The sequence below is a fragment of the Grammomys surdaster genome, unplaced genomic scaffold (assembly GCF_004785775.1).
Source record: "Grammomys surdaster isolate TR1022 unplaced genomic scaffold, NIH_TR_1.0 169, whole genome shotgun sequence".
NCBI lineage: Eukaryota > Metazoa > Chordata > Mammalia > Rodentia > Muridae > Grammomys > Grammomys surdaster.
In genome coordinates, this window is record NW_021604617.1 from 12,204,893 (window position 1) to 12,215,637 (window position 10,745).

The following is a 10,745-nucleotide window of genomic DNA, read 5'->3' on the forward strand; positions in this document are numbered from 1 at the left end:
GTTGGGAAAGCCGGGCGGTGGTGGCGCACGCCTTTAATCCCAGCACTTGGGAGGCACAGGCAGGCGGATTTCTGAGTTCGAGGCCAGCCTGGTCTACAGAGTGAGTTCCAGGACAGCCAGAGCCACACAGAGAAATCCTGTCTAAAAAAAGAAAAAAAGAAAAAAAAAGAAAAGAAAAAAAAATTGCTTTTCTTCTAAGGCCACGGGATTTTAATCTACAATACAAACATCCAGCAATAATCATTTTCTGCTACCACTTGATTTTAGCATGCCATCTGAAGTTTAGCCAAATGTGCACCTAGCACACTTCGAACCCTCTGCCAGGCTGTTTCTATCCTGAATATTTACATATGTCAGGACCTGGCTTAGCTGGCAGTAGGAGGATAAACATCAGCTCAGAATTATAGTAGAGGTTCACTACCTGGCCTAGGGCTTTTGACTCTTAGGTTCTTGCAGGGGGCAAGTCCTTTTTGTTATTCTAAACACTTAAGGCAATTTACATTCTGATGGTCAGCAACCTGCAAGAGGAGAAGTCCAATGCAATTGTGCCTTACACCTTTAGAAATAATGAGGCAGGGTGTGGTGCTTCCTGCTTGCAATCCTTGCACTCAAGCGACTGAAAGCAGGAGGATTGTTGTGAATCCAAAGTCAATCTGGGATACATAGTGAGATGTATTAAAACATAAATATAGGAACAGATAATAGTTGTAAAGCCAAACCAACTCCATTTTTAAAGCTCTAGGGGCTAAACTCCAATTCCAGAAGGAAACCATAAAGTTTACTTTATCAAATATCTTATGGCAATACACACACACACACACACACACACACACACACACATACCTCCTGCCCCCAAGCAACAGCCAGTCAAGGATACAAGAGCAGGGTCAAGGTGAGAAGGCTAGGCTGATTGCATGACAGGCTTCAAATTGGCAGCTCAGTAGACTACACCTAAGAACTGGTCAAGTCCAGGCAAGCCCAGACAAGTCGGTTACTAGAAAAAAAAAAAACCCAGGATTCAGGCAGATAAATCAGAAACTGCGCTGCCACCAGAAGCTGCCCTGCTACCTGGCCTGAGGCAAGGACAACAGATTAAGATAGTAGTCACTTACCCTGGAACTCCCCTAATGTGCTTTAAATCAGGCTTTCAAGCTCACTTTGGGGTCTATCTTGGTAACAGGAAACCTGAGCATGCTGGACTGTTTGCATTGAGGTACTGTTTGAGTCTAGGGTATCATTCTTTGGTGAATCATGGACCCCCTCTTGTGGGAAAAAGCCGAAGTGGAGTCTTGGAGGCTTTCCACATGGCTGGTACCACAAACAGGAGAAAGGTCTGGAGTTCTAAAGGCTGGAGGCTTTGGTGGTGGCAGGCCCCAGTGACACGAGAAAGTCCTTGGTTCTAAAAGGGTTTATTTTCATGGCGGATGGTAGATGGATCTGGATATAGCCCCCTGAAACTCAGGGCAGACCTGAGTTAAATAGGGAGGGAGAAAGGGGGAGGGTCTGGGGAAGAATGCTTAATTGGCTCTGCCTTCTGGCCTTCATTAGTATGTAAATCTCTAGGGCCTAAGGCCTGTAGTCACACCCTCTACCTGTGCATTTTGGGAGGGGCTGTAATGGCCTACGTGACTGAACAATGTAGGTCCATGGAGACTAGACTGTGTGTCAGGACCCGGGTTCTGGGGACAAGGCTGAATACCTGCCGTTTCTCCCTTGGAGTCTCAGGGTTCTAGGCCCCTGCCCAACCAAGAACCAAGATACCCTTACACAGTCCCACATCTCCTCCTCTTTACTTTAAAAAAATGGGGGGGGGGTCACTGTGTCATCTGTAGTGAAAATTTTGGATAAGGGAGTCAAAAGAAAGCACTATTTAGGCTGGAGGGGCTAGCAAAATTAAGTCACAAGATAATGGGAGTTGAGGGTGGGAGTTGGGAAGGCAAGGGATCATTGAATCAATTAAATACATGTGGTACAGTTTGAGGGTAATAACAGCTGACTAATCTAAATAGACATTATGTTTTCCTTACTAACATGTAACTTTAGCTAATTTGACTTTGGCAAAAGAGTTCATCTGTAGCTGGAAGGTCTGGATCTGTTTTCTGTCTCAGCATGTGTTTCTGCATCTTAGTGAGCATCTCTGAGTTTTGGTGTGTCTCTGGAGTTTGGCATGTGTCTCTGGGTCTCAGTGTTGTCTCTGGAGTCTTAAAGTCAGATGGTGTGCCTGGAAGAAGGCAGCTTGGCGTCCTAGGCAGGTTCCAGGAGGTTACCTTGTCTCCGCTGGACTTGTGGGAGCACCTATAGAATAATCACAACAGGGAAGCAGCACCCAGGCAGGGGGATGTCTGCAAAGGGTGTGTAGTAAGCATTAGGCTACTTGGGAGCAAGCACGTCATGGTGTACCATTGAGATCCTAGAAAAGCAAAGGTGTTTGAGGAAATTCAGTCTTAGAAGTCACCTTTGAGTCTGTTTTGGATGGCTGAGGAAGAAAAACATCATGTTAATTATGTATCTGGGATAGGCAGCAACAGTTTGTGTGTAAAGGGAAACTAGTTAATTAAAAGCTGAGAAATGGTGATCAGCATGCTGATTTAACCTGTTGAAGTAGATTAGATGACCTTTGAACCTTGAAGAAGTCTTAAAAAGTTGAAAAAAATGTTGGACATATATCACGAATGTTAGAGAGAAAAAGAGACATTTAAACAAAAAGCAAAAAAATTTCGGGTTGAAAAGCACACTGTTGTTTTAAGTGTTCCTGTTAGGGAGAAAAAGCAATAATGTCAGGAAAGCACGAACATTGTTGCAGGTATTCCTGTTGGGGGAGAAAAGACATTAATGGCAGGTTTAGAAGCAGTAGGGGAGGGGCCTGCTCTGCCATGTTGTGGCTGGGTGCTCTAGCAGAGAGGCCAGGGTATTCCCCATTTGTTTTTCTTAGCCAGTAAATCTTAAATGTAAAGAAAGAGAAGAAAGGCCAACTTTGAAGAAAAGGTTAGAAGAAGACACAGAGGCTTGACAGAAGAGTCAGAAAGAGTGAGGTTTTGTGTAACAACTGGGCCATGGGGGGAGACACGTGGAAGCTGGCTTGGGGCGGGCAGCTCCTGGGAGTAGCTGGCACCCTCTCTTGTCTCTCCTGCTGCAAAGGTGTTGGTAAAAATCCTTCCTCTTGAGCACCTACTAAAGACCCTTTCGTGTTTGCATCAGAATTGGCCCCTCAGTGGTCTTTGAACTAATGAGCACCATGTGGTTGCTAGGAACTGAAACCAGGTCCTCTGTAAGAGCACCAAGTTCTCTTAAACCACTGAGCCATCTCTCCAGCTCCATAAGGTGAATATGAATAGATAATAGTTGTAAAGACATTATGAATTAGTAGACACTGAAAAGAGAATAAAACAATCTAAATCTGTTACTCCGAAATCCAATCTAAATATATCACAATGTTACCTATAAAAAAAAAGAACTGTTCCAGGCACTGGTGGTGTACAATTTTAATCCCAGCATTCAGGAAGCAGAGGCAGGTGAATCTCTGAGTTTGAGGCCAGCCTGGTCTACAGAGTGTGTTCAGGATAGCCAGGGCCATGTAGAGGGGAAAAAAAACTTAAAAAAACAGCAACAATAAAAATCCCTATCACACCGGGCGGTGGTGGCACACGCCTTTAATCCCAGCACTTGGGAGGCAGAGGCAGGTCTGGTGTATAGAGTGAGTTCCAGGACAGCCAGGGCTACACAGAGAAACCCTGTCTCAAACAAACAAACAAACAAACAAACAGAACTATATTATTGTGCTCAAGTCGCAGGGACAGAAGTGAGAGTTTTGAGTCTAGGGGTGCAGGGTATTTATTGTGGTTACAGCAAGTTGGCCAAAAAGTGTTAACTGCTTTTTCAAAGTTAGGTTCCCACCATCCTGTTAGGCAGCTCACAACTGCCTGTAGCTCCTACTCCAGAAGATCTGATGCCATTCTCTGGCATGCATGTGTACACACACACATAGAAACATACATAGACACATTTAAAAAATTGTTTTTGCTGGGTGTGGTAGCTAGCGCCCAGGATAGAGAGGCAGGTGGATCTCTGTGAGTTTGAGGCCAACCTCATTTACAAAGTGAGTTTGAGGGCAGCCAGGGCTGTTTGTTACACAGAGAAACCTTGTCTCAAAAGAACAAACCAAAAAAAAGTTTTTAAATAAAATATTTTTTAATCTTTTATTGTTTGTTTGAGACAGGGTTTGTTTTTGCTGCCCTAGCTGAACTAGAACCTATTCTGTACACCAGGCTGGTCCTGAACTCAGAGATTTACCTGCTTCTGGCTCCTGAGTGCTGGTCTTAAAGACATGCACCACCCCTGTCCAGCAAAAATCTTTAAAATAAATAAATAAATAAATAAATAAATAAATAAATAAATAAAATAATTATATATATACATTTCTTGAAAGACTTCGCCAGGCAGCTAGGAACAGACCACAGCAGACCAGACAGTTCCACGACGGGAGGGGATTTATTCAGGGCAGAGGGCGAAGGTGGGAAAGCAGGAGGAATGGCAGGAGAGAGAAGAGAAGAGAGAGAGAGAGAAGTGGAGGAGGCCGTCCTGGCCATGACCACGTGGAGAGAGGGAGAAGGGAAGGGGAAAGGGGGGAGGGGACAGGAGGAAGTTACAGGCAAGAGATCCAGGGAACAAGAGAGAGAAGAGGGGGCAAGCAGCCATTTTAATAGTGGGCAAGCCTACCTGGCTGTTGCCAGGTAACTGTGGGGGTGGAGTTTAGACAGAATACTAACACTTCTGAGGTTATATTTTATAGTATATAAGAAATGTCTTAAAAATTAAAGATTTGAGAAGATAGAAATCACCTATGGATGTAGCTCATCTACAAGTACATGCCTAGAATGCACAAGGCCCTGGGTTATCCAGCATGGCAAGAAAAGGCTAAATGGTATAATTTTATCTCAAAGTCTTGGGAACTGGGGAGATTGGTCAGCAGTTAAAGTGCTTGCTGTGTGAGTCTGAGTTCAGATCCCCAGAACCCTGAAGGGTCTGGAATAGCCTTGGTAGGGAAAAAAAAAATCACACGGTTCATGGCCCTGGGACAGGGCCTGCAGTCGAGGGCCTCCACAAGTGACGTGGGCACAAGCTTGTTTGTATAATAATGTACATATTTTACATTCCTCCTTCGAGGAATGTCCTCCCTGTTGATGTTAATGACTCCATGATGATCAGAGATAGCAGGAGTCCAGGAGGTGAAGGTGTGATTAATATCTCAGCAAAATGGTAAATGCGGGGACCGTCAGGACAGTCCTTAAGGCTGTGGAAAAGAACTCTAAAAACATTAAGTTTCAAAATTTATAATTTCTCAACTATGCAAAAATAAAGGGATGCACTATGAATTGTACAAGGAGCGTCACAGATCTAGAGGAACAGAGGCAGCTGTACTACGAGCCAGCTTGCCAGAAAGATACGAAGGAAGGAGGCAACGAGATTTAGGGAGTGGTAATCACAAGAGATCCCACAGGGCTAAGTTGTTGTCCTCGTTGTTTATGTTTACGAAGGCAGACAGATTCCTAAGTTCAGGGTCAGCCTGGGACAGAGCAAGTTTAGGCCCAGGTGTGGTAGAAATGGTAATTTCAGGACGGGGTCCCACTTGCTAGCTTATTGTCTGTGCTTAAGAGAGGCAGGCAGATCTCTGATTTCTTTTGCAATGTTAAAAGAAAATGTGTGTTTCCTGTCTCCTAAGAATCAAGGGACTGGGGTCACGGGATGGGGATTCATGGGACAATCAAAAGGAAACCCGGAATAAATGACTAAATTGATATGTAAAATAAAAGACTGGGCTTATAATCTGTAGGAGATGAGCTAGCCAGAGAATTGTTTAGAACCGCAAGAGAGAACTGTCTTGAAGAAAGGATAGCAAGGGAGTGCGGCATATAGAGAGAGCTGTCTGGAGATCTTCAGAGAAAGCCGATCGGAGAGAAAGAAAGCAGAACAGAGAGGAGGAAAGCTGGAAAGCTGTCTCGAACAGAACATAGACCACCGGCTTGGACCCACAATTTAACTTCGAGTCATTTGTTTTCGCCACTCCCAGACACCCCTTCTCTCAGAAGCACTCTCCAAGTCGGGGCTGGACCTTTTCAGAACCCACTTAAGTGCTAGCTGTCTGAGGCAGTTCACTGAGAATTCCAGTGATCAGAGGGTAGAGATAGGATCCCTGGCACGAACTGGATAGCTATGTTGCAGTAATTTCTAGCCCCAATAAGCCCATATAAAAGCACACACAATACAGTTATTATATTTATAATATAGCAGATCTAGCACTATACTAACATATTCCCCAGCTACAAGACCCTTCGCTACTTGCAGTTTCTCCTGCTCATGTGGTTCTGCTCCATCTTTGCTTCCTCTTCCTCCTCTTCCTCCTCCTCTTCCTCCTCCTCCTCCTCTTCCTCCTCCTCCTCTTCCTTCTCTTCCTCTGTCTTTTCTGTCTATTCTCTTCTTCCTCCTCCTACCTTCCCCCACTCTCCAGGATCTCCCATCCCACCTTTTCCTTCCATTGCCCAATCACAGGCTCTCGCCTTTATTTGACCAGTTAAAATGGGGAAAAGGTTCCCAGGAGGTCACCTGAGTACATAATCTACTGCTCATGGGGGTAGGGTGGGGAGAGGCAATCCCTTTTGAGGAAGCAGAATTAACATCAGCGTCAGTGCAACCCTCAACATAGCTAGAATAAGAGGCATTAGTGAGCTCTGGGTTTTCGTGAGAGACTCAGCCTCAGTGGATAAAGTGTTTTTTTTTTTTTTTTTTTTTTTTAAGGTTTTTCAAGACAGGTTTTCTCTGTGTAGCCCTGGCTGTCTTAGAACTCACTCTGTAAACCAGGCTGGCCTCGAACTCAGAAATCCGCCTGCTTCTGCCTCCCAAGTGCTGGGATTAAAGGCATGAGCCACCACTGCTCAGCAGTGTTGAGCCCTCAAGGCTGACTCTAAATGTCAGCTTCTGAGCTCCACAGGCATGTGCATGTACATATGGCCACACATAAGTGAACATACACACATTCACACTCATAACACACGCACAAACACATGCAAAAAAGTTTCAAAACCTTTGTAAACATATTGGTAAGTATAGCTACACATAATTTAATATTTTTCTTTTCTTTTTTTGTTTTTGAGACAGGCTCTTCATGAAGCCCAGCCTAACCTCAAACTCTTTACAAAGCAAGGGTGGCTTTGTGTTCTGGATCCTCCCTGCCTCTCTATCTCCTACGGGCTGGGGTTAGAGCTATGTGCTACCATGCCAGGTTAAATTTTCTCCATGGCATAAAACCACCATGGGATATCAAACAAATCCCAAACATTAAGCATCAATCAAGCCCTAGTTGTCTGAATCATCAAGTAGAGTCCAACCAGAGAAAGAAGGACTACTTCAAGTGTTGTAGCAGAGGCAATCAAATATAAGAATTGTCATCAGAAGAGTTGGAAAGCCAACAAGGTCTAGTGAGTCCAACAATGTATAGCTCATCACACCTAAACTGGAAGGACAAAGAAAGATGTGCTATCTCAGCAGCCAATGAACAGATCAGTCAGCTAAACCCAAACACCACAGGCTTCTTCCATGGGTATAAGTCAGAAGGAAAGCAGTGTGGACATCTGGAGAAGCAGCCCTGGTACAGTGAGTCCTTTGACTCAGTTCAAGCCCTGGGACCCACATAGTGGACATAGTGGGTATTGACATATTGCTGTGTCAGACTAGGACTTGACTCCCCAAAATTGTCTTCTGACTTCCACATGAGTGCTGTGGCACACACACCACACACACACTCACATGAACATACATGGACACACACACACACATACAAGTATAAATGTAAAAAAGAAAAAAAAAAGAAATGAGTTCTTTGGAATTTTGATATATTTGGAGTTTTGCCGTTTTACCTTTTTCTGGAGTGTGTGTGAGTTTTGTTCAACAGGCAAATTATTTTTAAGATTTAATTTCTTTTTTCCAAATATATACTTGTATGTCTGTGTGAAGGTATATGCACATGTGTGTGTATGCCTGTGGAAGTCAGAAGAGGGTGTTGGGTCTCTAGGAACTGGAGTCATTAGTAAGCCACTCTGAGCCTCTGATGTGGGCACTAGTGGTTAGACTCTGGTCCTCTGGAAGATCAGGTAGAGCTTTATACTGCTGAAGCATCTCTCTAGAACCTTAAGAAGCAATTTTTCCACTATGAGAAGAGTATGAAATAGCTATAGCACTGTGGGTACATAGCTGAGTGGTACAGTGTGCATGTGGCATGCGTGAGATTCTAGTCTTTTGTTTGTTTGTTTGTTTTTGTTTTTGTTTTTCGAGACAGGGTTTCTCTGTGTAGCCCTGGCTGTCCTGGAACTCACTCGGTAGACCAGGCTGGCCTCAAACTCAGAAATCTGCCTGCCTCTGCCTCCCAAGTGAGATTCTAGTCTTAATCTAAGGCTTCTCAAGAAAATAAAAAAACTCTCCCCAAATGAATGAATGGACGGATGGAAGTGATTTCCTCTCAGGACCTGTATTTGACTCACATTTGCCCCTTTCACACTAAATTTGCTTAGACACAAATTCCTCTTCCTCAAGGTTCTTCCCCTCAAAATAAAGCTGTCCTCTTGCACTTTCAATTCCTGTCTCTTCAGAGAGAGTTAGCATGGAAATTCCTTTCCCTTTCATTTTGATTTCAGAATCATGCCAATGGACACTTTCATTTGGGGACAAGACACTGGTGTGGACCTTCTACTAGCCATTGTCCTTGCTGGCGATTTCTCATGCATCATGCTGTTTCCTGGGCCTTGGGAAAGTGCAGATGTGTGGTGACAAGAAGACCTTTTCATTCTGCAGATCTGTCATTTCCTCCCTCTGCTCCCCTCCCCCAACTTGGGTTCTGAAACATTCAATGTGTTTCTGAACACTGACTTACTGTTTATATCTCGTTTTAGATCCAACCCCACAGCAGTGACTACTTCCTTCTTTAACCAGTAGCTCACGACGCTTTGCTTCTCAAACCGGTAGCTCATGTCTGTTTGATACATTTTGGGTATAAGGTTGTAACATTGTAATTACTGGATTTCTTCACTCTTGCTTTTTTTTTTTTTTTTAAACAGGTGAGCAGTAAGGTTTGAACAGGGTGGTGGTTCTATGATAGATATACACACTTGAGTATAATTATAAATATGTGTTAGTATGTGTACTCACTCATTTTGTGTCAACTTGACACAAGCTAGAGTCATCAGGAAGGAAGGGGCGTCCGTTGAGAAAATGCCTCCATGAGATTCAGCTGTGAGGCGTTCTCAACTAGTGATCAATGGGAGAGGGCTCAACCCATTGTGGGTGGTGCCATCCCTGGGTTAGGGGTCCCTCCCTGTCCTCTGCATCAGCTCCTGAATCCAGTTTCCAGCCCTGCTGGAGTTCCTGTCCTGATTTTCTCCAATAATAGAATAGGATCTGGAATTGTAAGTTGAATAAACAAACTCCTCCTCAACTTGCTTCTTGGTCATGGTGTTTCACTGCAGCTGTAGAAACCCTAACTAAGACAAGCTGGTACCAGGAGTGGGGTGTTGCTGTGTCAGACTAGATAGTGTTTTGTTTATGGGAGACTTGTGGAAGGGCTTTGGAATTTTGGTTTAGAAAAGGCACTGAATGTTGAGAGCTCAGTGAGAGGTATTCTTTTTCTTTTTTGGTTTTTCGAGACAGAGAGATATTCTGTAGGAGCTTGGGAGATAAGAATGTTGAGAGCAGTGCAGAAGATGGATACCTGGCTTGTGAGGATTCAGATGAAACTTTAAAGACTCTTATCAGGGCCCTTTGCTGTTTTGATTTAAGATTCTGTGGTTCTGGTTAGCTGGGGTTGAATAATCAGCTGTGATTGACAAGATACCAGAAGTATCTAAGTGAAACCTTTGTGTTACTAGGACAATTGATGTTGGTTAGCTGGAGATAAGAAATTAGCGCTGATAAAGAAGAGACTAGTATCACCGAGCTGAAATCTTCTGGGAAGTGCTTCCTGAGAACACAGAGAAGCTGTGTTGCAGAGGTGCCAAGGTTGTACCTCATGCTGACAGCCAGACTTGGTAATGTGTAAGAGTCACTCAGGTGGTAGTGGTTTTAAAGGCAGGAAGGTATCATGGAGATCAGCTTGGGCTTGGCACTATGAGAGGCCAGGAGAGGCCTTTGGTAAAGGCACTTTTTTGAAGCTTGGCACTGTAAAGAGAGCCTATAAAGAGGTTATTATCTGCTGCAACCCAGTTGCAGCAGAAGACCCCAGGGGTTTGGAGATGCCAGTACCATGGGATGAGCACCAAGAACAGCAGCAGCAGTGGAGTGGAGCCATCTAGACTCTAGAATACAAGCTGTGTATGCTACAGAGGGCGGAGCTGGAGAAGTGACTCAAGTCCTTTAGAGGAACCCAGAAGATTGTGAGTGGATCCCAGATATATTGAAGTGCTGGTGTTTGGTTTTGCTTTGCTTTGATTGTGATTGTGCATTGTTTTTTCTCTCTTGAAGTAAGGCAGCATTTGAATGTGCGTGTGTGTGTGTGTGTGTGTGTGTGTGTGTGTGTGTAGTAGTAGTAGTAGTAGTAGCAGGCACTCTACCAGTTGAGTTATACTCCCAGTCCTTGGAATAGTACTCCTAGTAGAATTTAAATATGTAAAAGTTAATTTTAAATTATTACTTCATCATTTAACAGGTAATGTTCCCACTGAATATGATGACGGAACACAAAGAAAGTATGAATTATAAATAAT